Genomic DNA, 22962 nt, shown 5'->3' with positions numbered 1-22962 from the left:
GACAAATCTTATTGAAGTTCAACCATCCCCACAACCTCTGTCAAAGAGCATGGACCGTCAGTGAAGCCACTCACCAGCAGCAGCTCCTTTTGTATGCTTGCCCCTGAATTATAATTATTCCAGCAGAGGCACTGTCCAATGATAATCTCCTGCACAAAATCTTATCTGATGTTCTTTCCTTTGCCCTTTACTCCACCAGGGCTCGTTAACCAGAGCAGTTATCTCCTGGTTCGAGCACTGCTGAAGATATTTGACACAAATCCAAAGACTCTTGTCATTTAGTTCTTGACTTGCATCCGGAGAGACTTTATGGAACAGCAATACTGAGAACGCCTCCTCTGGGTGAATGTGAGAATCAAGAGAGTTTGCAGGAAAACATTTTAAAACTGATGCCTCGTGTTAAAAATGGGGAATTTTCAGATGAACCCCTGGAATTTCCTGCTACAGAGGGTTGTGGAAGCTAGATCATTAGAAATTTTTAAGGCAGAGATTGATAAATATTTGAAAGGTCTAGCTGCTGCTGGAGGAAGGCCCCCATACTAGAGTGATCTCTGCCCCTTCCACTCTATCTTGACAAACTATTATGCTACTATTATCCCACTGACCCGCTTCTGAACCATCTGTACCCCTTCCCCTCCCATCCATGTACTTAGCTAATTTTATGGGAATAGCCACAGAAAAAGAGCTGAGGGCAGCATACAGTAGATCAGTCGATATCATATTAAATATTCGGACAGGGTAGAGGGAGCAGTAGGCTAATCTCTGCTGCTAGGTTCTTGGAAATACAGAAAACCTAGAGCACAGTATAGACCCTTCAGCCCACAAAGTTGTGCCGAACATGTCCCTATCTTAGAAATTACTAGGCTCCAATTTTCTAAGCTGCATGTACCTATCCAAAAGTCTCTTAAAAGACCCTATTGTATCTGCCTCCACCACCGTCACCAGCAGCCCATTCCACGCACTCACCACTCTCTTAGTTAAAAAATTTATCCTTGACATCTCCTCTGTACCGACTCCCCAGCACCTTAAACCTGTGTGCTCTTGTGGCAACCATTTCAGCCCTGGGAAAAAGCCTCTGACTATCCACACGATCAATGCCTCTTATCATCTTATACATCTCTATCAGGTCACCTCTAATTTTCCGTCACTCCAGGGAGAAAAGGCTGAGTTCACTCAACTTATTCTCGTAAGGCATGCCCTCCAATCCAGGCAACATCCTTGTAAATCTCCTCTGCACCCTTTCTATGGCTTCCACATCCTTCCTGTATTGAGGCGATCAGAACTGAGCACAGTACTCCAAGTGGGGTCTGACCAGGGTTCTATATAGCTGCAACATTACCTCTCTGCTCCTAAATTCAATTCACCGTAAGCCTTCGGACCCCAAGATCCCTCTGATCTTCCACAGTGCCAAGAGTCTTACCATTAATACTATATTTTGCCATCATATTTGACCTATCAATAACTTCACAGTTATCTGGGTAGAACTCCATCTGCCACTTCTCAGCCCAGCTTGTCATCTTATCAATGTCCCTCTGTAACCTCTGACAGCCCTCCACACTATCCATAACACCTCCAACCTTTGTGTCATCAGCAAATTTACTAACACATCCCTCCACTTCTTCATCCAGATCATTTATAAAATTCACAAAGTGTAAGGGTCCCAGAAAAGATCCCTGAGGCACTCCACTGGTCACTGATCTCCATGCAGAATATGACCCGTCTATAACCACTCTTTGCCTTCTGTGGGCAAGCAAGTTGTGGATCCACAAAGCAATGTCCCCTTGGATCCCATGCCTCCTTACTTCCTCAATAAGCCTTGCATGGGGTACTTTATCAAATGCCTTGCTGAAATCCATATACACTAACATCTACTGCTCTTTCTTCATCAATGTGTTTAGCCACATCCACAAAAAATTCAATCAGGCTCGTAAGGCACGACCTGCCTTTGACAAAGCCATGCTGATTATTCCTAATCATATTATACCTCTCCAAATGTTCATAAATCCTGCCTCTCAGGATCTTCATCAACTTACCAACCACTGAGGTAAGACTCACTGGTCTATAATTTCCTGGGCTATCTCTACTCCCTTTCTTCAATAAAGGAACAACATCTGCAAACCTCCAATCCTCTGGAACCTCTCCCATCCCCATTGATGATGCATAGATCATTGCCAGAGGCTCAGCAATCTCCTCCCTCGCCTCCCACAGTAGCCTGGGGTACATCTCATTCGGTCCCGGCAACCTATCACTACAATCACCAAGATCCTTTTCCATAGTGAATACTGAAGTAAAGTATTCATTATGTACCTCTGTTATGTCCTCCAGTTCCATACACACTTTCCCACTGTCACACTTGATTGGTCCTATTTTCTCACATCTTATCCTCTTGTTTTTCACATACTTGTAGAATACCTTTGGGTTTTCCTTAATCCTGCCCACCAAGGCTTCTCATGGCCCCTTCTGACTCTCCTAATTTCCTTCATAAGCTCCTTCCTATGAGCCTTAAAATCTTCTAGATCTCTAACATTACCTAGCTCTCTGAACCTTTTGTATGCTTTTCTTTTCTTCTTGACTAGATTTATTACAGCCTTTGTACACCACAGTTCCTGTACCCTACCATAACTTCATTGGAACGTACCTATGCAGAACCTCACACAAATATCCTTGGAGTATTTGCTGCATTTCTTCTGTACTTTTCCCTGAGAATATCTGTTTCCAATTTAAGCTTCCAATTTCCTGCCTGATAGCCTCATAATTCCCCTTACTCCAATCAAACATTTTTCTAACTTGTCTGTTCCTATCTCTCTACAGTGCTATTGTAAAGGAGATAGAATTATGATCACTATCTCCAAAATGCTCTCCCACTGAGAGATCTGACACCTGACCAGGTTCATTTCCCAATACCAAATCAAGTACAGCCTCTTGTAGGCTTATCTACATATTGTGTCAAGAAACCTTCCTGAACACAGCTAACAAACTCCACCCCATCTAAACCCCTTGCTCTAGGGAGATGACAATCGATATTTGGGAAATTAAAATCTCCCATCTCGACAACTCTGTTGGGATTGGAAACTGATACAACACCAAGGTGGGCTCAAAGTTGAAAGTACAAAATTCAAAGTAAAATGTATTATGAGAGTGCATACGTATCACCACGTACAACCCTCAAGTCAAGTCACTTTATTGTCATTTCGACCATAACTGCTGATACAGTACATAGTAAAAATGAGACAATGTTTTTCAGGACCATGGTGTTACATGACACAGTACAAAAACTAGACTGAACTACGTAAAGAAATAAAACAACACAGAAAAAGCTACACTAGACTACAGACCTACACTGGACTGCATAAAGTGCACAAAAACAGTGCAGGCATTGCAATAAATAATAAACAGGACAATAGGGCAAGGTGTCAGTCCAGGCTTCGGGTATGGAGAAGTCTGATAGCTTGGGGGAAGAAACTGTTACATAGTCTGGTCGTGAGAGCCCAAATGCTTCAGAGCCTTTCCCCAGACAGCAGGGGAGAGAAGAGATTGTATGAGGGGTGCGTGGGGTCCTTCATAATGCTGTTTCCTTTGTGGATGCAGCGCGTAGTGTAAATGTCCGTGATGGCAGGAAGAGGGACACTGATGATCTTCTCAGCTGACCTCACTATCCGCTGCAGGGTCTTGTGATCCGAGATGGTGCAATTTCCGAACCAGGCAGTGATGCAGCTGCTCACGATATTCTCAATACATCCTCTGTAGAATGTGATGAGGATGGGGGGTGGGAGACAGACTTTCCTCAGCCTTCGCAAAAAGTAGAGAAGCTGCTGACCCTGAGATACTTTTTCCAACAGGCTTACTTAGCAAATCTACAGAACAGTAACTGTAAACAGGATCAATGCAGATGAAAATGCGGCTATTCAGTGAAACTTGTCCATACCAACCAAGATGTTCAACACCCTCTAAACCAGGGGATTCCCAACCTGTGGTGCACACACTCCCTGCTTAATAGCTTTGGGCCGTGGCATAAAAAGGTTTCGGAACTCCTGCTCTAAACCCGTGTCTGTGTACCTGTCCAAATGCCTCTTAACTGTCATCATCGCTGCTTCACCCTCTCTGACACATTCACATACGCATGGCCCTCTGTATGAATACAGTTTCCTCAGTTCTTTTTCAATCTTTCTGCTCTCACTTTAAACCTATTCCCTGACCCCAGGGAAAAAGCTGTCTGCATTCACCCTATCCACGTCCACGGTGATTTCCACTCCTCTACAATTCAATACATCCCAGTCTCCTGTGCTCAAAGGGGCAAACTATTGTACTTGGAGTATTGTGTGCAGTTTTGGACTCCTTATTTAAGAAAGGATGTGCTGACATTGGAGAGGGTTCAGAGAAGATTCATAGAACCATATTACCATATAACAATTACAGCACAGAAACAGGCCATTTCGGCCCTTCTAGTCCATGCCGAACGCTTACTCTCACCTAGTCCCACTGGCCCGTACTCAGCCCATAACCCTCCATTCCTTTCCAGTCCATATACCTATCTAATTTTACTTTAAATGACAATACCAAACCTGCCTCTACCACTTCTACTGGAAGCTTGTTCCACATAGCTACCACTCTCTGAGTAAAGAACTTCCCCCTCCTATTACCCTTAAACTTTTGCCCCCTAACTCTCAACTCATGTCCTCTTGTTTGAATCTCCCCTACTCTCAATGGAAAAAGCCTATCCACGTCAACACTATCTATCCCCCTCTTAATTTTAAATACCTCTATCAAGTCCCCCCTCAACCAAAGAATAAAGACCTAACTTGTTCAACCATTCTCTGTAACTTAGGTGCTGAAACCCAGGTGACATTCTAGTAAACCTTCTCTGTACTCTCTCTATTTTGTTGACATCTTTATAATTTGGTGACCAGAACTGTACACCATACTCCAAATTCGGCCTTACCAATGCCTTGTACAATTTTAACATTACATCCCAACTCCAATACTCAATGCTCTGATTTAAAAAGGCCAGCATACCAAAAGTTTTCTTCACCACCATATCCACATGAGATTCCACCTTCAGGGAACTATGCACTATTATTCCTAGATCACTCTGTTCTACTACATTCTTCAATGCCCTACCATTTACCATATATGTCCTATTTGGATTATTCCTAACAAAATGTAGCACCTCACACTTATCAGCATTAAACTCCATCTGCCATCGTTCAGCACACTCTTCTAACTGGCCTAAATCTCTCTGCAAGCTTTGAAAACCTACTTCATTATCCACAACACCACCTACCTTAGTATCATCTGCATACTTACTAGTCCAATTTACCACCCCATCATCCAGATCATTAATGTATATGACAAACAACATTGGACCCAGTACAGATCCCTGAGGCACACCACTAGTCCCCAGCCTCCAACCTGACAAACAGTTATATACCACTACTCTCTGGCATCTCCCATCCAGCCACTGTTGAATCCATTTCACTACTTCGATATTAATACCTAACGATTGAACCTTACTAACTAACCTTCCATGTGGAACCTTGTCAAAGGCCTTACTGAAGTCCATATAGACAACATCCACTGCTTTACCTTCGTCAACTTTCCCGTAACCTCTTCAAAAAATTCAATAAGATTTGTCAAACATGACCTTCCACGCACAAATCCATGTTGACTGTTCCTAATCAGACCCTGTCTATCCAGATAATTATATATACCATCTCTAAGAATACTTTCCATTAATTTACCCACCACTGACGTCAAACTGATAGGCCTATAATTGCTAGGTTTACTCTTAGAACCCTTTTTAAACAATGGAACCACATGAGCAATACACAAATCCTCCAGCACCACCCCCGTTTCTAATGACATTTGAAATATTTCTGTCAGAGCCCCTGCTATTTCTACACTAACTTCCCTCAAGGTCCTAGGGAATAGCCTGTCAGGATCCGGAGATTTATCCACTTTTATATTCCTTAAGAGCACCAGTACTTTCTCCTCTTTAATCGTCATAGTTTCCATAACTTTCCTACTTGTTTCCCTTACTTTACACAATTCAATATCCTTCTCTTTAGTGAATACTGAAGAAAAGAAATTGTTCAAAATCTCCCCCATCTCTTTTGGCTCCACACATAGCTGTCCACTCTGATTCTCTAAGGGACCAATTTTATCCCTCACCATCCTTTTGCTATTAATATAACTGTAGAAACCCTTTGGATTTATCGTCACGTTACTTGCCAAAGCAACCTCATATCTTCTTTTAGCTTTTCTAATTTATTTCTTAAGATTCTCCTTACATTCTTTATATTCCTCAAGCACCTCATTTACTCCATGCTGCCTATTATTTATTATAGATATCTCTTTTTCCAAACCAAGTTTCCAATATCCCTTGAAAACCATGGCTCTTTCAAACTTTTAACCTTTCCTTTCAACCTAACAGGAACATAAAGATTCAGTACCCTCAAAATTTCACCTTTAAATGACCTCCATTTCTCTATTACATCCTTCCCATAAAACAAATTGTCCCAATCCACTCCTTCTAAATCCTTTCACATCTGCTTAAAGTTAGCCTTTCTCCAATCAAAATCTCAACCCTGGGTCCAGTCCTATCCTTCTCCATAATTATATTGAAACTAATGGCATTGTGATCACTGGACCCCAAGTTCTCCCCAGCACATACCTCCATCACCTGACCTATTTCATTCCCTAACAAAAGATCCAACACTGCCCCTTCTCTAGTTGGTACCTCTATATATTGCTGCAAAAAACTATCCTGCACACATTTTACAAACTCCAAACCATCAATCCCTTTTACAGTTTGGTTTCCCAGTCTGTGTGGAAAATTAAAATCTCCCACAATCACAACCCAGTGCTTACTAGAAATATCTGCTATCTCCTTGCAAATTTGCTCGTCCAATTCTCGCTCCCCATTAGGTGGTCTATAATACACCCCTATAAGTGTTACTACACCTTTCCCATTCCTCAATTCCACCCAAATAGCCTCCCTAGACGAGCCCTCAAATCTATCCTGCCAGAACACCGCTGTAATATTTTCTCTGACAAGCAACGCAACACCTCCCCCTCTTGTCCCTCTGATTCTATCACACCTGAAGCAAAGAAATCCAGGAATATTTAGTTGCCAATCACACCCCTCCTGCAACCATATTTCACTAATAGCTACATCATCATATTTCCAGGTATCAATCCATGCTGTAAGCTCATCCATCTTTCTAACAATGCTCCTTGCATTAAAATAGATGCATTTAAGAAATTCTCCACCTCTTCCTCTCTGTTTATCTCTAACAGTACAAACAACTTCACTTTCTTCTTTTTCTTCCTTCTCCCATACATCTGTTCCTACACTCTGGTTCCCCTCCCCCCTCATATCTAGTTTAAATCCACTGGAGCCTCTCTAGCAAACCTACCTGCAAGAATATTTGTCCCCCTCCAGTTCAGATGTAAACTGTCCCGCCGGAACAGGTCCCACCTTCCCTGGAAAACTGCCCAATTATCTATAAATCTGAAGCCCTCCCTCCTGCACCATGTCTTCAGCCACGTGTTGATCTGCGCTATCTTACTATTTCTAAACCCACCTGCACATGGCACTGGTAGCAATCTTGAGATTGCTATCCTGGAGGTTCTGTCCTTTAACTTGGCACCTAGCTCCCTAAACTCACCTTTCAGGACCTCCTCACTCTTCCTACCCATGTCATTGGTCCCTACATGGGCCACAAAATCCCTCCCTTTTGAGAATACTAAGAACTCGATCCGAGATATCGTGGACTCTAGCACCAGGGAGGCAACAGACCATCCGGGATTCTCGATCTCTTCCACAGAACCTCCTATGTTTCCCCCTAACTATCAAATCCCCTATCACTACTGCTCTCCTCTTTTCCCTCCTTCCCTTCTGAGCTGAGGGTCCAGTCTCGGTGCCAGAGATGCAACCACTGCAACTTGTCCCTGGTAGGTCGTCCCCACCAACAGTATCCAAAATGGTATACTTATTGTTGATGTGAATGGCCACAGGGGTACTCTGCTCTGTTTGTCAGGAGCTGCAGCTGGATGCACCTTTTGCAGGTGTAGTCATCAGGGACAACTATGCTCATCCTGACTTCCCATATACTGCAAATGGAGCACTCAACTGCCCTAATTGCCTCGTCCATTACCTACTTCTAAGCTAATTAGATTTATTGAAGGAGCTTACCCGGTCTTACCTCACCTGAAGTGAAGCTCGTACTCAGCCTCTGCTGGCTTTTTAAATTCCCCCGCTGATCTCAGAGGCCGACTTTCACGCGCTTGTGCAGTCGTGCCCCATTCAACCTCGCCTCTGCCTGTTCTCACCGAAACCTGTGAGCCAAGGCTGTCCCACTCTGCCTCAGTCCACTCCTACAATGGCCGCTATAATGATGGCCACTGTATATGGCGGTCTTTCTTTTAAACCTTTGGCACACTACGTCACGCACCTGCACAATCTAGCCTCTTTGCCCTGATCATTTAAAAAAAAAAAACAGCTTCTCTCTGAGCTTCTTTTACCTCTTCCCTCTCCTCCTCTTGCTTCAAGTTAATGTTCACTAGAAAGATTCCAGGAATGAGAGGGTTAACATATGAGGAATGGTTAACATATGAGGAACGTTTGACTGCTCTTGGACTGTACTCCTTGGAGTTTATAAGAATGGGGGGAGGACCTCATAGAAATATTTCGAATGTTGAAAGGCATGGACAGAGTGGATGTGCAAAGTTGTTTCCCATGGTGGGGGAGTCTGGTACGAGAGGGCATGACTTAAGGATTGAAAGGCACCCATTCAGAACAGAGATGCGAAGTAATTTTTTTTAGCCAGAGGGTGGTGAATCAATGGAATTTGTTGCCATGGGCGGCAGTGGAGGCCAAGTTATTGGGTGTATTTAAGGCAGAGATTGATAGGTATCTGAGTAGTCAGGGCATCAAAGGTTATGGTGAGAAGGCGGGGGAGTGGGACTAAATGGGAGAATGGATCAGCTCATGATGAAATGGCGGAGCAGACTCGATGGGCCAAATGGCTGACTTCTGCTCCTTTGTCTTATGGTCTAATAGTCTAATTAGTTTATTATTGTCTTATGTATTGAGATACAATGAAAAGCTTTTTTCACTGTTTTGTCCTCATAAATACACTTTGTTACCTCTTCAAACTCCCCTGGTAGATTGCTTGTGAGTGTAACATTTTATTTTTGTACTGTTTGATTGGAAATTAAATTTGATTTTCCATATGTTGTGCTGTGGAATTAATGACAGTCACTTGTGTTTCAGGCTTCCTCTCCATCTTGCAACTACAGAAATGTGCCAACATCACTTCCCCTGTCTAGTTCCCTAACCACCACTCTTTCAAATGCTCTGACTTGTGACAGGACCACACCTTCTCCACAGTCGCCAAACAAAGGTTAGTATGTGCAGTGCAGAAATCGGGTGGCAAGGTGGAGATGCTTCTCTACCAAAGGAAGTGTAAGGTGATCCTTCCCTCCGTTGACCTGCGGGTCACCCTTGGGCAAGGTGTAGCACCTGCTTAGCCCCATCCCTCCCCCACCCCCACGTGATGCCATGGGAGCAGGTGGTAGATGGTTGAATGAGTAGCTGGTGCATATCACAAGTCCCGGTGATGCGACCACTGTTCCCAGGCAGACAATCTCTGAAGAATATTGGTAATGGCTGGGATCACCTGGCTTGTAAAGACACTGCCAGAGAAGGCAATGGCAAACCACTTCTGCAGATAAATTTGCCCAGAACAATCATAGTCATGGAAAGACCATGATTGCCCACGTCATACAACACGGCACATAACAAACAAACAGGTAGGGGTCAGATACTGATATTCCAGTCTGAATCTGAACTCAGAATGCCAGTCCAGCCCAAAGCAACAGAGTGGGTGTTTTGGTACTCCCATACAAGGAGTTATCTCCATCGAGGATGTCGGGATCCAACCATAACCTACTTCAAAATGTATAACTTTCCAAAGGAGGTGCCTGTGTGGCAGGAGCAATACAGGAAATGAGTGATTTTATGCCTGATACTGTGCCTAACTAAAGGCTATCCCACAAACTAGTCAGGCCAAAGTCCCACAATTATCTCAGCAGTTTCAGGCAGCATCTGTGGAGGGAAATGAAAAGTTGATGTTTTGGGCTGGGACCAGAACATCGGGACTAGAAAGGAAAAAGGCAGAAGCCAGAATAAAAAGGTGGGGCAGAGGAAGAAGCACGAGCTAGCAGGTAAAAGGTGACTCCAGGTGAAGGGGCATGAGGGAGGAGTATGAAAAGGCATTAGCTCAGAAAAGCTAGGAGCTGATGAGTGGACGAGGCAAAGGAAGAAGGAATCTTACAGGAGAGCACAGTAGACCACGGAACACAGAGCCCACTTTTTTTCTCCTTCCACACCCTCTCTATTTTCCTATCACCTCCCTTGGTTCCCCACTTCCTTTTTTAATCCAGAGCCTGGAACTTATATAAATGCTTCTTAAATGAGATGACCTTCCTTGACCACCCCCTCAAGCAGCCATTCTTCAGCCATTCAATTCATTCTTCAGCCATTTTGTGTGGAAAGTCTTCACCTCTTTCAAACTTCCTACGTCTTACCTTAAACCTGTTCTCCCTCAGTTTTAGACATCCCCAATGGAAAGAAATCTCATCTGTAGTAAAGTCCATCACCCCTGCTGCATCATAGACTGTTGACAGCAGCTTGCCAGAGTCTTGGCCAGTCTGTCAAGTTGTCGCCAATGCAGCCCATCTTCCCTTTCTTCTCCCAGTGAGGAGGTCTTTGGAGTTTCTGTAGGTTTGGGGTTTTTATAGGATGGGGTTGGACCATAAGTCAAGTCAAGTCACTTTTATTGTCATTTCAACCATAACTGCTGGTACAGTACATAGTAAAAATGAGACAACGTTTTTCAGGACCATAGTGTTACATGACACATTACAAAAACTAGACTGGACTATGTTTAAAAAAAAACAACACAGAAAAAAAAACACACAACAACTACACTAGACTACAGACCTACCCAGGACTGCATAAAGTGCACAAAAGAGTGCAGGCATTACAATAAATAATAAACAGGACAATAGGACAAGGTGTCAGGCCAGGTACTGGGTATTGAGGAGTCTGATAGTTTGGGGGAAGAAACTGTTATATAGTCTGGTCGTGAGAGCCCGAATGCTTTGGTGCCTTTTCCCAGATGGCAGGAGGGAGAAGAGTTTGTATGAGGGGTGCGTGGGGTCCTTCATAATGCTGTTTGATTTGCGGATGCAGCGTGAAGTGTAGGTGTCCATGATGGCGGGAAGAGAGACCCCGATGATCTTCTCAGCTGACCTCACTATCCGCTGCAGGGTCTTGCGATCCGAGATGGTGCAATTTCCGAACCAGGCAGTGATGCAGCTGCTCAGGATGCTCTCAATACAACCCCTGTAGAATGTGATGTGGATGTGGGGGGGGGGGGTGGGAGATGGACTTTCCTCAGCCTTTGCAGAAAGTAGAGATGCTGCTGGGCTTTCTTTGCTATGGAGCTGGTGTTGAGGGACCAGGTGAGATTCTCTGCCAGGTGAACACCATGAAATTCGGTGCTCTTAACGATCTCTACCAAGCAGCTGTCGATGTTCAGCAGGGAGTGGTTGCTCTGTGCCCTCCTGAAGTCAACAACCATCTCTTTTGTTTTGTTCACATTCAGAGTCAGGTTGTTGGCTCTGTGCCAGTCTGTTAGCTGCTGCACCTCCTCTCTGTAAGCTGACTCATTGTTCTTGCTGATGAGACCCACCATGGTCATGTGGTTTGAGCTGTGTGTTGCTGCACAGTCGTGGGTCAGCAGAGTGAACAGCAGTGGACTGAGCACACAGCCCTGGGGGGCCCCCATGCTCAGTGTGATGGTGTTGGAGATGCTGCTCCCAATCTAGACTGACTGAGGTCTCCCAGTCAGGAAGTCTAGGATCCAGTTGCAGAGGGAGGTGTTCAGGCCCAGTAGGCTCAGCTTTCCAATCAGTTTCTGAGGGATGATTGTGTTGAATGCTGAAATGAAGTCTATGAACAGCATCCGAACATATGTTTTTTTTGTGCAGGTGGTTAGGGCCAGGTGGAGGGTGGTGGCAATGGCGTCATCTGTTGAGCGGTTGGGACGATACGCAAACTGCAGGGGGTCCAGTGAGGGGTTCAGCAGGATCTTGATGTGCCTCATGATGAGTTTTTTGAAACACTTCATGATGATGGATGTGATTGCAACGGGACAGAAGTCATTGAGGCAGGACACTGAAGACTTCTTTGGCACGGGGACAATGGTGGTGGCCTTGAAGCACGTTGGAACAGTGGCGCTGCCCAGGGAGATGTTGAAGATGTCAGTGAGCATCTGCAAGCTGGTCTGCACATCCTCTGAGCACTCTACCAGGGATGTTGTCTGGTCCAGCAGCCTTCAGTGGGTTGACCCTGCACAGGGTTCTTCTCACATCGGCCATGGAGAGACACAGCACCTGGTCATTTGTAGGAGGGGTGGACTTCCTCACCACCACATCATTTTCTGCCTCAAAACGAGGTAGAAGTTATTCGTGCATCTGGGAGGGAGACATCCCCTGCACAGTCAGGTGATGTTATCTTGTAGTTGGTGATGTCCTGAATGCCCTTCCATATGCGCTGTGTGTCGCCGCTGTCCTGGAAGTAGTTGTGGATTCATTGGGCAAGTGCACGCTGTGCCTCTCTGATGGCCCGGGACAGTTTGGCCCTCGCTGTTGTTAGAGCTGCCTTGTCGCCTGCACTGAAAGCAGAGTCATGGGTCCTCAACAGTGCACGCACCTCTGCTGTCATCCACGGCTTCTGGTTAGCAAGTGTAGTGATAGTCTTGGACACAGCGATGTCGTCGATGCACTTGTTGAAGTACCTGGTCACTGATGCTGAGTACTCCTCTAAGCTGGTAGGGTCGCCATCGGTTGCAGCCTCCCTGAACATGTGCCAATCAGTGTGCTCAAAGCAGTCTTGAAGAGCAGAGATGGCTCCTGCTGGCCAGGTTTTCACCTGCTTCTGAACTGGTCTGGAGCGCCTGACAAGCAGTCTGTATGCTGGGATTAGCATAACAGAGATGTGGTTTGAGTAACCGAGGTGGGGGCGGGGCTCCGCCCGGTACACGTTGTGGATGTTTCTGTAAACCAGATCCAACATGTTCTCCCCCCTCGTTGCAAAGTCCACATGATGGAATTTGGGGAATTTCATAGCCGCCTATGGCAACAAATTCCACAGATTCACCACTCTCTGACTAAAGAAATTCCTCCTCATCTCCATTCGAAATTGTGAGCTGTGTTCTCTAGTCTTAGACTCCCCCACCATCGGAAACATCCTTTCCACATCCACTCCATCAAGGCCTTTCAACATTTAATCGGTTTCAATGAGATCCCCCAGCAACCCAGAAATCTGAATACTCGTGAGTACAGGTCCAGAGCCATCAAACACTCATCATGTGATAAGCCTTTCAATCTGGAATCATTTTTGTGAACCCTCTCCAGTGTCAGCACATCCTTTCTTAGATAAGGGGCCCAAAACTTCTCTCAATACTCCAAGTGAGGTCTCAGCAGCCAGTGCCTTATAAAGCCTCAACATTACATCCTTGCTTTTATATTCTCAACCTCTTGAAATGAATGTTAACATTGCATTTGCCTTCTCAGTTATTAGCCACATGTCCACTTCTCCTTTTACAGCCAGGCTTGGGACTGTCCATGGCAGAGTCAAACCTCATCTATCCCCCTCATCAATTTGTATACTTTTATCAGGACAACCTTTAACCTCCCGCTGTTTATGGAAAACAGCCTCTGCCAACCTTCTCCCTGAGATGCTCCAATCCTGGCAATATTATGATGAACTTCCTCTGTGCTAAAACATAGAGGTCATTGATCCAATATGGGTAAATGGGATGAGTGTACAATGTCTGGAAGGGTCCTCAGGTGGAAGCAGAGTCCTGAGAGAGGTTGCTGAAGAGATAACAGATGCATTGGGCACGATCTTTCAAGAATAACTTGACTCTGGCATGGTCCCGGAGGACTGGAAGATTGCAATTAACTATTAACTAAATGAGGAGAAGATTCAAACTTCAGAGATGCAGAGGGACTTAGGAGACCTCGTGCAAGACTCCCAGAAGGTTAATTTACAGGTTGAGTCTGTGGTAAAGAAGACAAATGCAATGTTGGCATTTATTTCAAGGGGAATAGAATATAAAAGAAAGGAGATAATGCTGAGCCTTTGTAAGATACTAGTCGGGCTGCACTTAGAATATTGTTGTCAGTTTTGGGCCCCATATCGCAGAAGGGATGTGCTGTCATTGGAGAGATTCCAGAGGAGGTTCACGAGGATGATTCTGGGAATGAAGAAGATAACATATGAGGAACATACTTCAGTTTTGGATTTGTACTCACTGGAATTTAGCGGGGGGGATCTCATTGAAACCTACTGAATGTTGAAAGGACTAGATAGGGTGGATGTGAAGAAGATGTTTCCTATGGTGGGGGTATCCAGAACTAGAGAGCACAGTCTCAAAATGGAGGGCAACCTTTTTAGAACAAAAGTAAGGAGGAATATTTTTTAACCAGAGAGTAGTGAATCTGTGGAATGCTCTACCAGAGACTGTGGTGGAGGCCATGTCCGTGGGCATATTTAAGGCAGAAGTTGATTGTTTCCTGATTCTTCAGGGCATCAAAAGATAAGGCAGGTGAAGGGGGTTGAGTGGAATCCGGGATTAACAGAATAGATGCAATGGGCTGAATGGCCTAATTCTGTTCCTATGACCTCATGGTCTAAGCAGAACTGACTTATCCATGCAGCTTTTCTGGCTGAACCTATTCACAGCGGTTTGGTTTTGCACACTGAACTGTGTGCAAAACACTGAAATCACACCAGCTTTATAACTTTTGATAACCAGCAGATTTCCTGCAGCAATTGTCTTTCCTGTAGTTTGGTGAAGCAAAATGCACAAGTACTACTCACTGTAGTACTGATGACTTGTGGTCAGAGCTAACTGTTCCTTTAACCAAGTTGTTTCAGTACACTTGCTACATTAACAATGTGGAAATTGTCCCAAGTTTGTGTCAGGAAATGTATAGGAAGCTTGACCCAAAAGCAGAACAATGGAAACAATTTAGCAGTAAACAATCCTTTACTAATAAACTGTAAAATACCAAGCAACAAGGGGCCACAAAACAATAGAGAACAGATACTAACCATAAGAGGCAACAAGACAACTGAAGGCTAGGAGCAACTGGCTGGTTTGATAAGTGAACATGTGCTGTGGATGACAGCTGGGTTTAAATAGGCTGCAGGTGATGAGTTGGAAATGAGTGGCAGGAGATTCCTGTTAGTTGGATGGAGACTAGGAGGTGCCTGCCTGTGCAGACCTGACAATTTGTCTTGTCAGAAAGTGGGACAAATCAAATTGACTACCCAATTAATTTGCACTATCACAGCAAAATAATGGGATGTGCTATCAAGAAGCATTCAATTACCAGGCATTTGTTCCCTGATGTTCCTTTTGGGTTTTGCTAAGATCACTGAGTTCTAGCTTTTCTAAGCTTTCACCTGAACATAGACAACAGACCTGTACTCCAGGAACAGAAAAATAGAATCATATAAATCTACAGCACCTTCAGCCCACAATGTTGAGCCGACCATGTAATCTACTCTATAAACTACCTAGAATTTCCCTACCACATAGCCCTCTATTTTCCTAAGCTTCATTTACCTATCCAAAAGTCTCGTAAATACCCTATTGAATCTGCCTCCACCACAGTCGCTGGCAGTGCATTCCACGCACTCGCCACTCTGTGTGTTTGGAAAACTTACCTCTGACATCCCCCTTCTACCTATTTCCAAGCACATTAAAATATGTGCCCTCATGTTGGCCATTTCAGCCCTGGGGAAAAAACCTCTGATTATCCACATGATTGATGCCTCTCATCATCTTATACACCTCTATCAGGTCACCTCTCATCCTCCGTCGCTCCAAGGAGATAAGGCCAGGTTCACTCAACTTCTTCTCATAAGGCATGCTCTCCAATCCAGGCAACATCTTTGTAAATCTGCTCAGCACTCTCTATCATATTCACATCCTTCCTGTAGTGAGGTGAACACAATACCCCAAGTGGAGTCTGACCAAGGTCTTGTATAGCTGTAACATTGAGCTCTTGAACTCAATCCCATGGTTAATGAAGGCCATCACACCATATGCCTTCTTAACAACACTGTCAACCTGCACAGCAGCTTTGAATACTATGGACATTTACCCCAATATTTTGCTGATCATCCATATTGCCAAGAGTCTTACCATTAGTATTATATTCTGTCTTCAAATTTGACCTACTGAAATGAACCTCTTCACACTTAGCTGGTTTGAACTCCATCTGCCACTTCTCAGCCCAGTTCTGCATCCCATTGATATTACGCTGTAACCTCTGACAACTCTCCAAACTATTCACAACACCCCCAACCTTTGTGTCATCAGCAAATTTACTAATCCACCCTTCTACTTCTTCATCCAGGTCATTTGTAAAAACCTCAAAGAGTAGGAATCCCAGAACAGATCCCTGAGGCGCACCACTGGTCACTGATCTCCATGCTGAATACAAACCATCTACAACCATTCCTTGCTTTCTGTGGGCAAAGCAAGGTCTCCTTGAATTCCATGTCTCAATACCTTCTGAAGGAGCTTTGCATGGGGAACCTTATCAAATGTCTTTCTGAAATCCATATATACAACATCCACTGCTCTACCTTCATCAATGTGTTGTTATATCCTCAAAGAATTCAATCAGGTTCATAAGGCACAATGGTGACACATTATAAAGCCATGCTGACTATCCCTAATCAGATTATGTCTCTTCAAATGCTCATAAATCCTGCCTCCAACATCTTGCCCACCACTGAAGTCAGACTCACTGGTCTATAATTTCCTGGGTTATTTCTACTCCACTTCTTGAACTAGGGAACAACATCTGCAACCCTCCAATCCTTCAGCACTTCTCCCATCCCTATTGATGATGCAACGACCATCACCAGAGGTTCAGCAATCTCCTCCCTCACTTCCCACAGTAGCCTGGGGTATATCTCATTCAGTCCTGGTGATTTATCTAACTTAATACCTTTCAACAGCTTCAGCACATCCTCTTGATGTCTATACATTCAAGTATTTCAGTCCGCTGTAAGTCATTCCCACAATTGTCAAGGTCCTTTTCATTGGTGAATACAGAAGCAAAGTATTCATTAAGTATCTCCGTTACCTCCTCTGGCTCCCTGCACACATTTCCACTATCGCACCTGATTGATTGGTCCTATTCTCACACGGCTCATCCGCTTTCTGTTCACATACTTGTAGAATGCCTTGGGATTTTCCTTTATTCTGCTCACCAAAGCCTTCTCATGGCCCCTTCTAGCTCTCCTAATTTCATTCTTGGGCTCCCTGCACCCTTGTAATTTTGTAGATCTCCAACAGTACCTAGTTTCTTGAATCTTTTGTAAGCTTTCCTTGACTAGATTTTCTACACTCTTTGTACACCGTGGTTCTTTCCCCACCATCCTTTCCCTGCCTCAATAGAACATACCTATGCAGAACGCCATGCAAATATTCCCTGAACTTTTGCCACATTTCTGATGTGCATTTCTCTGAGAACATCTGCTCCCAATTTATGCTCCTAAGTTCCTGCCTAATAGCATCTATTTCCTCCTACCCAAATTAAATGTTTTCCCAAATTGTCTGCTCCTATCCCTCTCCAGCACTATGGTGAAGAAAATAGAGTTATAGTCACTACCTCAAATGCTCTCTCACTGAGATTTGACAACTGACCAGGTTCATTTCCCAATACCAAATCAAGTACAGCCTCTCCTCTAGTTGGCTTATCTACATATTGTGCCAGGAAACCTTCCTGAATACATCTAACAAACTCCACCCCATCTAAATCCTTTGCTCTAAGGAGATGCCAGTCAATATTAGGAAAGTTAAAATAGAGTCAACTCAGACTTGGTGGAATCACAAACAGGGATATTAAAATGGAACTCCTGTGATTGAGCACAGATTGCTCAGCACTAGGCTTCTAAGTTTAGACTTTCCTTGAAGGAACATGGCAGGCAACAAGCTGGCAGTCTGAGTGTTAAAGGGACAGCGCCAGTTAACCATACTCCAGGGAATTGAAGCGCCGAAGCCTGGTTGCCTACCGCTGTTCAGTCAGGACCATGACAATTAGTATTTTATCCAAATCTATCCTTCCAAAATGTAGTCAGAATAGGAAATATTTTCTGTGATTAACATGTAATTGAAATTACAAATCCTCAAATACTGACCAAAATAGCATTCTGACATAGTCTGATTGTTGGCAAGTAACACTCATGCTCAAAATGCCAAACAATGAACGTCTCCAACCCATACCTTGTCATTAACATTAATGAATCAACCACTGTTACACCACATCAAGAATGCCGTGCTGTTCCACCCCCCCCCCCCCCCCACTTCTGAAAGTCTGATCACCTGGCTGAGTATAGGCAGAGACTGAAGACTACAGCACTAGTAGTGTAGACCAAGAAGGTATGGACCAAGGAGCGCTTACAGGATTGCTTTGAATCAGTGGACTGGACTGTATTCAGGGATTCATCTTCAAGTCTGAATGAGTACGCCAAAGTTGTCACTGACTTCATTAAAAGCTGCATGGATGAGTGTGTGCCTACAAAAACTTGCATATTCCTGAATCAAAAGCCATGGATGAACCAGAAGGTCTGTTGTCTGCTGGGGGCTTGATCTGTGGCATTTAAATCTGGTGACAGAGATCTGTACAAGAAAACCAGACTTTTGAAACACTTTCAAGAGCGAAGAAACAAGTCCGAGCGAGGTTGGAAGTGACACTGAATGCACATCAATTCTGGCAGGATTTGCAGGTAGTACTTCCTAAAAAACAAAACCCAATAGCATGGATGGCAGCGATGCTTCACTCCCAGATGAGCTCAACGCCTTTTATGCTCGCTTTGAAAGAGAGAATATAACTACAGCTATAAGGATCCTGGTGACCCTGTGATCTCTGTCTCAGCGGCCAATATTAGGTTGTCTTTTGGGAGGGTGGAAGAGGATGGAGAACCTGGTAAGGATCTGGTGATGTGCCAACCCACTGGTGGGAGTATTCAAAGACATTTCCAATCTCTCAAGTTCCCACCTGCTTAAAGAGGGTAACAATTAGAGTAATTAGGCCCAGGAAGAGTAGTGCGAGCTGCCTTAATGACTGTTGCCCAGTAGCACTCACATCAATGGTGATGAAATACTTTGAGATGTTGGTCATGGCTAGAAATACTCCTGCCTCAGCAAGGACCTGGACCCACTACAGTTTGCCTTTCACCACAATAGGTCTACAGCAGACACAATCTCAATGACTCTTATGTGGCCTTAGCTCACCTGGACAATACAAACACCTATGTCAAGATGTAGTTCATTGACTATAGCTCTGAGTTTAACACCATCAATCCTACAGCTATGATCGAAAAGCTACAGACTCTGAGCCTCTGTACCTCCTTCCGCAACTGGATCCTCAACTTCCTAACATTCTGTGTGGAATTGGTAATAACATCTTCTCCTTCCTGACAATTAGCACTGGCGCTCCACAGGGTTGTGTGCTTGGACCACTACTCTACTCTTTCTATACCTATGACTGTGTGGTTAGGCATCGCTCAAATGCCATCTATAAATTTGCTGATGATACAACCAGTGTTGGTAGAATCTCAGATGGAGATCAGAGGGCATATATGAGCAAGATATATCAACTAGTTGGGTGGTGTTATAGTAACAACCTGATACTCAGCATTAGTAAGACTAAAGAGCTGATGGTGGACTTCAGGAAAGTAAGACTAGGGAACACGAACCAATCCTCATAGAGGGATCAGAAGTGGAGGGAGTGAGAAATTTCAAGTTCCTGGGTATTAATATCTCTGAGGATCTAACAATACAACGTATTGATGCAGCCATAAAGAAGGCAAAAAACACTACTTCATTTGTTTTATTATTTCTGTTTTTGCACTATTTCAATTTAACTATTTAATATACATATATAAAGCAATTGATTCATTTTTTCTATATTATCATGTGTTGCATTCTACTGCTGCTGCTAAGTTAACAAATTTTACGACATATGCCAGTGATGTTAAATCTGATTCTCACTCTGATAAAACTCACCAATGGCCCAAGTCTTCACAAGAACTCCTAATATCACAAATGACTATAACATTAAAATCTGCCAAATAGATATTGTATCCTCAACAGTAGGCATAAGATTTGATTGGCCTGTAGTCAGGAACTCTCCTAAACTCTCTCTTTTTTATCATTGGCAAGGAATACTCCATCTGCTTAGAACCTACAGCACATTACAGGCCCTTCGGCTCACAATGCTGAGCCGACCACATAACCTATTCTAGAGACTGCCTTGAAATTCCCTAACACATAGCGCTCTATTTTTCTAAGCTCCGTGTACCTGTCTATGATGCTCTTAAAAGACTCTGTTGTATCCACTTCCACCATCTCTGCCGGCAGTGCATTCCACGCACTCACCACTCTCTGTGTGAAAAAACTTACCCCTGACATCCCCTCATTACCTATTTCCAAGCACCTTAAAACTATGCCCCCTTGTGTTAGCCATTTCCTTGGGGAAAAAACCTCTGGCTATCTACATGATCAATGCCTCTCATCATCTTATACACCTCTATCAGATCACCTCTCATCCACCGTTGCTCCAAGGAGAAAAGGCCGAGTTCACTCAACCTATTCTTGTAAATCTCCTCTGCACTTTTCCTACAGTATCCTCATCCTTCCTGTAGTGAGGTGACCAGAACTGAACACAATTCTCCAAGAGGGGTCTGACCAAATTCTTATATATCTGTGATATTACCTCGCAGCTCTTGAACTCAATCCTACAGTTGACAAAGGCCAACACACCATACACCTTCTTGTCACTGTCTATCTGTGCAGCAGCTTCGAGTGCCCTATAGACATGGACCTCAAGATCTCTCAGTTTCTCTACACTGTCAAGAGTCTTACCATAAATATTATATTTTATCTTCAAATTTGACCTACCAATCACTGTTTAGCTGACTTTAAACAAAGCATTACACCATCCAAAACAAAACAGTCAGTGAAATCACCGTCTGCCACCTTCCCCCTCACCCGGTCTCACCTGTCAGCTTCTCACTTCATCCCCCTTACCCCACCCACCTTCCCCCTCACCTGGTCTCACCTATCACCTGTCAACTTGTACTTCCTCCTCACCCACCTTTTATCCTGGCTTCTGCCACCTTCTCTACCAGTCCTGATGAATGAACTTGGCCTGAAACATTGATTGTTTATTCCTCTCCAAGGATGATACCTGACCTGCTGATTTTTGTGTATGTTGCTCTGGAATTCCAGCACTTGCAGAGTCTGTTGTGTTAATATATTTCTAAGCTGAGACGCTGTGCTTCTTGGAGGGTAACCGGCAGCTGGTCTCTAGACACCAGTTAACTTTGTCTGTGGGTTAGTTAGAATAGTCTAGGCGAGTAACCGCAGTGCTTTTTATCTAAATTACACACTGTTTGTGGCAGATGAACCACCTATCATGTGGTCAGCCAATTATGTGCTTCCTTACAATTACTGCAGCTTTGCTCTTTCAAACAATGTGGCTTGTAGGAGGAAAAACATTGGAAGCTATCTTATAAATCGCTTGCCACAGCATACCAACCTCTGCCCTGCTCTTCAGCTATTCTATATTACCCTCCTGAGGATAAAGAATTCTATTATAGTGTCACCTGCAAACTTGTGTCTTGTACAAGCTCATTCAAGTCATTTATATACAATACTGTGCAAAAGTTTTGGGAACATATACGTATGTAGCAAGAGTGCTTGAGACTTTTGCATGATACCGAAGTAATTTTTTGGACTGGGAATGGGAAGTGGGCAGGGAGGGGGGAATTATGGTTGGGAAAAGGGGGAAGGGAGAGAGGAGGTAGCAGGAAGCACCACAGAGACATTCTGTAATGATCAATTGTTTGGAATCAAATGATCTTGTCTGTGTCTCTGGGCTGGGTGTGCCTGCACTCATGCCACCCCTGCTCCTGGCACTCCTTCTCTGCCACCTGCCCCACTCCCCTCCCATGGTGCTTCACCCATGCTCCTGCCAGATTCACAACTCACTCTCTGATCCCCGTTGACAAGTACAGCATAATAGTCTTCAGCACCCTAGCTCTATATACAGACCTTTGCACAGTACTGTACACTGGTGCAGTGGCTATGTTCACTGATGCTCTTTAGTCACTATGGGTCCTGCTGAGTTTCTAGTGAGTTGCACAGGAGCACAACATGCTGTTGGAGGACGTGCTTATGGTGTGAACTGTTGCTAGGGCTGGGCTGTGTCTTTCAATTTGACCTGCTACACCTATTCATGTCTGATGCCTTACATGACCATACTTCATTTGGCCACCACCAATCAACCTGGACAGTGAGAGTGATGTTGGAGCATTCACCCAGGCCAGGGCAACAGTAACTCCACACCTTGATATAATAACTCTTTTCCTGACCTTACAGACCGTGCTTATTTTAATATGACTTCCCCTGCTTCAAGCAACAAGGAGCTTTTGAGTGAGCTGAAAGCTGGAAAAGTCCTGAGGCAGACACAGCACACGACAGGCCTGACCACAGTATTTTCTGGAAGTGGAAGAAATGTGAGTGGGCAGCAGCAACATCATTAATGTAGAATGGTCTAACATGGACACATTTTGATGTACAACTGAAGGACATTTAGAGTTCACAAAATTTTTATTAACAAAAGTCTTTATGTACATTTAAGGCAGAGGTTGATAGATTCTTGATTAGTCAGTGCATGAAGGGATGTGGGGAGAAGGCAGGAGATTAGGGCTGAGAGGGAAAATGGATCAGCCATGATGAAATGGTGGAGCAGACTCAATGGGCTAAATGGCTTAATTCTGCTCCAATATCGTATGGT

General features: G+C 44.2%; 1 long non-coding RNA gene across 2 annotated transcripts in view; it reads left to right on the top strand.

The window, feature by feature from the left end:
- Nucleotides 1-22700, top strand: part of LOC140729380 (uncharacterized) — a 40251-nt gene extending 17551 nt beyond the window's left edge. For both annotated transcript variants that reach the window (XR_012099315.1, XR_012099314.1), the window contains exons 3-4: nucleotides 9275-9404; nucleotides 22545-22700. This is a non-coding gene — a long non-coding RNA (uncharacterized lncRNA). The remainder of the gene's footprint in view (nucleotides 1-9274; nucleotides 9405-22544) is intronic.
- The last annotated feature ends 262 nt before the right edge of the window (nucleotides 22701-22962 follow it).

This window comes from Hemitrygon akajei, chromosome 6 (assembly GCF_048418815.1).
Source record: "Hemitrygon akajei chromosome 6, sHemAka1.3, whole genome shotgun sequence".
In the NCBI taxonomy this organism is placed as follows: domain Eukaryota; kingdom Metazoa; phylum Chordata; class Chondrichthyes; order Myliobatiformes; family Dasyatidae; genus Hemitrygon; species Hemitrygon akajei.
Note: the sequence above shows the minus strand (reverse complement) of the source record. Positions and strands in the feature narration are given on the sequence as shown.